Below are 6,000 nucleotides of genomic sequence, written 5' to 3' on the forward strand. Positions count from 1 at the left end.
AAGTGTCTTAGAGTTTTAACGTGACCCAGCCTAACACTGTTCATCTCTGCACTTACTCCAAACACCTTTCTCTCACTTAAATATGAACAGTTTAAATGTTCAGTGAATGACTTCCTCCTCCATATTTATATGAATGTGGAGCAGGGAGAGGATGTTTGGATGTTTCCTTTTATTTTTCCAGGCGTACAAGCTGATGTTTCTATAGACTAGTCTGAATTTCAACATGTAAAATAAACTGATTTTTCTAAGTGTCTGGCATCGCCTACCATTGTATATCCTATCACATGATACGTTTGGCTTCCTATGACACCTCCTTTACTCTATTCTTCAAGGGAGCTCTGCCCACCGATTAATCATAACTTGCTTTGTTTCTGTGGCAGTTTGTCATCGCAGTTCATTTCATACTCTGTTAAAACCCAACATGTAGTTTGCTCCATTGTGTTCTGTACTTCTTGATTTTTGCCTGATGTCTAATTGAAAACACAGGGGAGTGGGAGATAAGGTCTCTCTAAAGCCAAACTGCAGAGTAGCTACTGAAAACATTTCAGAATGAGCTTGGCCCTGCCACTTTGGGACTACAGCACAAGGCTTCCTTTTACCTACACTGACAGAACTAGAATTAGAGTTATCTCAGGGAAATTCAGTACTAAAGCCCACAATTAGAAAAAAAAAAAAAATCAGATGAGGAATTGGATCACCCAACTCAACACCTCCTTGGTTTTCACAACCCAGCTCTGAGCACCAGGAATCTCATTATGCCCAACTGCAGTGGAGTCCTCTATGCATTCTTTTAAATCAGTACCATAAGAGAGAGCTCTGTGGTTGACTCTTTATGACAAACGCTACAGTTGTGCACTCACCCATAAAGCTACATCAAACTTGGGAACTTAATTAGTCATTTAATACTAGGCTTAAGCTAAATGTATGTTGACTTTGGAAGTACATTTGCATCTGCCAATATTACCAAGAATACACAAACAGAAATTTACCTGTTGCAGCTATATTCGAAAATCAAAGTAAATGGTCAGACATGTCAAAAAATCATGGGGTTTTTAAACTAGTGAATCAGGAGGTAGTCCTTTGTTAGAGTATTGACTAAATATACTGAAGAACCACAAGTCCTTAAACGAATCACCCTGTGATCTGGGAAATAGGAGAAGGTCTCATGCATCTACAGATTAGAGGTATGTGTCCCTATGAACATTCTCACTTCTCTCCCAGTCTTTCAGAAACATTTTTAGGAATTTCAAGCTGTAGATGGAAAAAAAAAACAGAACATCACCATGACTCTTCTTGGTTCTCCTGTTTGTTTTTTTCTTCCCAGTTTAGCTTTCTAGTATTGAGACAAAGAAAGTCTCAGAGTTATGAAATTCTTTGCTCTCTCCCAGAGGGAAGAAACTGTCAGTAATAATAAGTAATTTTAACTTCCCTTTAAGTATATGTTGTTTCAATGGGTTTCTTGTCTGTGATTGTAAAACGAGAGAGAATAAAAAATTCAAACACTGCTCTTGGTTGGATTTTTCTGGGTGTACCATGTAAATACAGCTGCATTTTCCTACATCAGAGTAGAGTTTAACTTGTAAATTTCATCTGCTGTCCACATTAAAATAACGCTACTTTGTGGTACATAAGTTGAATGACAATTTTAATTTCTACGGTATTTTCCTGGTATTTAGGATTCTTTTCTTTGTTTGTTTGTTGTTTTTGTTTTTCCCCACTATTCTGGTTGTTAGCTTTGTCTTGCACTTGTAACACAAAGCAGCCATAAATCCAAAGTTCTCAGCCGGTTAAACCAGGTTTATAGTTACTCTTGTGCCAGCAAACAGGCCTGAAGCAACTACAATGCATCAGTGATTATGGGTTTCGATGAAGACTGATCTCACTGTTCTTATAAAAAGAAACTACACAACTACAGTTGGACTTAGATTTTAAAATATTTTGTTTAACAAGAATTTGCAAACGGAAAATTACTTAATTCTTTTGCATTTAATTTTAAACAATTAGTGACAGAGCCGTGTTTCAGTAGAAATTAGAATCAAATATATTTAGTTTTGCTCATACATATAGAAAAAATACCCACTGGTAAAATAAAAAGAAACAAACCATAATATATCTTAAATTAAGATATTTTTTTTTTCCAATTAGGAACCACAAGTGGTGTTTTGGATCCAAATTAACAGTTTAGTGGAGCCAGATCTTCCCAACTGATCATTTAATTATAATTTGGTTTTAAAATGTTGAATGTCATGACATCTTATATCAACAAATCACTTATTTTTTATAGATCCAGGAAGACCACTGATTTTTATTTCTTTGGTAATAATTCTATGCAGCAGAAGTAGAAAAAAAAAAAAAAAGGAACGAGGCCTTTTGAACAGCTGAATTTTCTAAATACCTGCATGAGATAACAAGAGATAACTTGTATCCGAAAAGAATTGCCTTTTGTTTGTCTGAATAATAAAGAGTTAGGATTATTTGCTGTATAACTTGGGTGAATTTGTTTACGTCTGCCTCCATTTCCTGCTCTGTAAAAGGGAATTAGTAGTATGCATTATCAGGAGTATAGCTGTTTTCACGTTTAACCAAGTATTTTTAAAGGTACTTGGAGACTTGTTGATTAACCTGTTAAAAAGGATAACAACAAACTGTGTTCTTTATATTTACCTGCAGCTAGACAAGCTCTTACAGTCTGCTCCTGCAGTATTTGATTTTTATCAATAATTGGGCATTGTTTTAATTCCATGATAAACTGTTCAGGTGAAGTCAGAAAACTGTAAATTACAAATTGGTCATAAACAAAATACTGATCCAGCTGACTGGATCAGGCATGCTACAAGCAAGTGAAAATGCAGTTCATTTTCACCTGTCTATATTCCTCTGCAAGCCCACAATTAATGCATTTAATTTCAACTACAAGCAAATGCTGTTTGCATATGCAAATGCAAGATTTCAGTTTCTGTTATTGCACTTCCGAGCAAAAAGTCCTGATGAAGAGACTTTGGCATTTCCATGATACTCAGGAAGTTGTGCTTTCTGTGGAAGAATCTAGATGTTTTATCCACAACTTTTCACAGGATAACTTTCCGCTTGCAAGGCAAGATTTCACAGGTTGACTTCAATATGTTCAGTTACTTTTCTTAACTTTTTTTTAGTTTCAACTGAAGTGGCTCAGTGAAACTCTATTTGCAATATGAATATATTTTGGAGTGGCTAAAAAATGGTGATTTCTGAAATTATTTCTGAATCACAGTTACCACTATTGCACATCTCAGTATGAAAATCATTAACCTGTAGTTGAAAATCACACACTCAACACTCTTACTGCTTGCTACATTTTTTTGTTAACGACTAAAATATGTTTACATTTATTTGTCTTACTTCATCATTCTTAATTTAGGTTGGACTCCCTTCATCAGTTTATTCTGGTTCAGTGGCTACATTAATTCCTTAAGAAAGAGCTGTGTTTGCTTGCCTGCTACCTATGTAAAGAAGTCTCGTGTTTGAAGGGGCAAATAAAACAAAGCCAAAATACTTCTTATCTTTAGTCAAGGCAGCACGAGAAAACAGATCCTTTCTAGTGAATAATGAGAAATGCGGCATTACTGTTTTCCTCTAAGAAGTGAAAGATCGATGTTTGAATTCTACCTTTACTTAATTACCAACACTTCATCATTAAGCCAGAAAGTTTTTGAATAGGAAATTATTATTCTGTTTTAGCTGCTCCTTTACCAAACTTTTTCTTACTAGTTCTCTATCACCTTTAGGATCAAATCCCAAACATTTTGAAACATGTCAAAGATTCATATGAAGCTAAAAGAAGCTTGCTGAAAGTATTTGTTTTCTCTGGGGCTGGTTGGACATAGGTCATCAAACTCCTGTACTTGGTGAGTAATTTTCAGAAGGTAATTTGAACCCATCCTTGAGAAAGGAGAACAAGCTGGTTAATACGAGTTCTTGCTGGTGGTGGATGACTTCTCCTAAAGTCTTCTGTGGTAACAGCAACAGTCCCCATAAAACAAATACTATCTAGGGCTGGCATCTTCACCGCTGTTTTGTTTAAGATTGCCCAAAGTTTTGACTGTACAATGAAAAATGCTTAGACAGCATTGCACGTACGCTGTAGAAAATGGCCTTGGGAAAGGAGTGTTTCCACAAATATCCAAAGCTGACAAAGCCCATGGTTTAGGTCTTAACACTGTGCCACTATTACTAATTATAACGTTGGCCAAGTGGCCAAGATGCAAGATATCTGCATGCAGCTATAGCTGTTTAAAAGTTTAATTGCTTCTGACCAATCTATATTTTCCTGTTAACATTTTTGTATTTCAAATTTCAAAAGCAAGCATTTGGTTTGCTTTATAGTAACTCCTTACATAGTTTTACTAAACAAGATTTCAGACTGCATGTTTTTATTATGCACAGAGAAGTTAGGGGTGAAAAATACATAAAAAAATCAGTTACTCTCTCCATTTACCATGAAAAAAGTCCTGTCTGGGATGACTTTTCATGTTCCCAGACTTTTTTTCTACTATTTTGCTTATGTGCCTGTTGTGCCGCACTAGATTTCCCTTCCTTCCAATCTTTTTTCTATCATTCAAACAAGTATTTTCCACCTTTCTGTATTTGTAGACGGACTCCACTCTTCACTCATTCTGTTCAATTAGTCCTACTGGATGAAAAGCATCCCCTCTCTCATAGTGCTCCTCTATTGCTCCAGACTTGATAAGGCTTGTGTTGCTTTTGACCACATAGCCATCCATGCACAAACATAGGTACTGCAGTATCCAGGAACACATGGAATATTGCAAGAACATTTCCTTGAGGAGTAAAAAGATTGCTTGTGACACAAACTGCTCCTGTATCTGGACCAGATTAATATTGCCACTTTTTTTTTGCTGCTATGTTGCTTCCTGATTCTGTAGATAATAAATAACCAAACCAACTGGGTTATAATTGTTTTAAGGGAGTTGTATTTCCTTCTCCTGTTTGATTTTTTGAAGTCTGTTTCTACAAGACTGTCCTCCCTTATTCAGATTTTGTGGGAGGTACACTGTAAATATCTAATGATAATTTCTAGGGGTCATTTTAATTTACTTTGCAATATTTTTTGGCCATTTTCAATTACTTGGCCCCCTACTAACGGCTCTGGTTTTGTTCAATTTCTACCTGTTTCTATATACCTGTTGCAACCGTTAGTATTACCTATACAATAAGTGAAAAGATTACCTTATTTTCTCTCCATCATTGCATCTTCAAGACAGCACAATCCTCTGCCCTGCTTCCAGTGAACTTAGTTCTAATGAACTACTCCAGCCTGATAAAGAGGATTTTCAGACCTTTGAACGCAGCATGAAGTCTGCAAGGTGCCTATTGTATGAAAACAAGGAGTTAACCTCTTCTTAAACTGGCTGTGCTGAAGTGGGTGAGAGAGAGTTGTAACTTCAGATTGCTACTCAGGAGTGAGCAAGTTCTTCAGAAATGATGCAAGAGGTTGGTGCTTTTGTGTCCTGCTGCTTCCTGAGTTCTCTGGGTTTGTTGCCCAGGAGACTGGCTTATCAAGAGAGTCCCAGCACAGAAGCTGAGGGTCAGCTGGCAAACACTAAACTAATTCAAGGGATGGTGGGTTAGATAGCTCGATAGTCTCTCAAAGAGCAGCAGGAACAGCTAAGACGGACATCTCACCACACTGTTGGCAACACTTGGATGAGCTAGATAACATATAGAGGTTTTAAACAAATACTTTCCTATGGCTTATAAATTCAAAACAATCATCTTAAAATTACAAAGTTCTTTTGCTCTTGTTCGCATGTTTTAATATCAGTCAGATTTGTTAGAAAAGCCTAGTCAATACACAATCTTTTAACACTGACTGCACTTAAAACAAGAACTGTGGGATTCTGCCTAGCAAAAACTGTTTTCCTGGTATCCTTGCAGAGACTTCAGTTAAGACTCAGAGAGGAACTCACCCTCTAAGTGCTGGGAACTGTTAGGTCACCTTAT

At 36.5% G+C, this 6,000-nt stretch overlaps 1 protein-coding gene across 1 annotated transcript in view; it reads right to left on the reverse strand.

Annotated features, from left to right (window-relative positions):
• Positions 1-5,358, reverse strand: part of TMPRSS2 (transmembrane serine protease 2) — a 29,174-nt gene extending 23,816 nt beyond the window's left edge. The window contains exon 1 of the mRNA XM_065861571.2: positions 5,227-5,358. The gene's annotated coding sequence lies outside the window, so the exon portion shown is untranslated. The remainder of the gene's footprint in view (positions 1-5,226) is intronic.
• Positions 5,359-6,000: the final 642 nt, after the last annotated feature.

This window comes from Patagioenas fasciata, chromosome 1 (assembly GCF_037038585.1).
Source record: "Patagioenas fasciata isolate bPatFas1 chromosome 1, bPatFas1.hap1, whole genome shotgun sequence".
NCBI lineage: Eukaryota > Metazoa > Chordata > Aves > Columbiformes > Columbidae > Patagioenas > Patagioenas fasciata.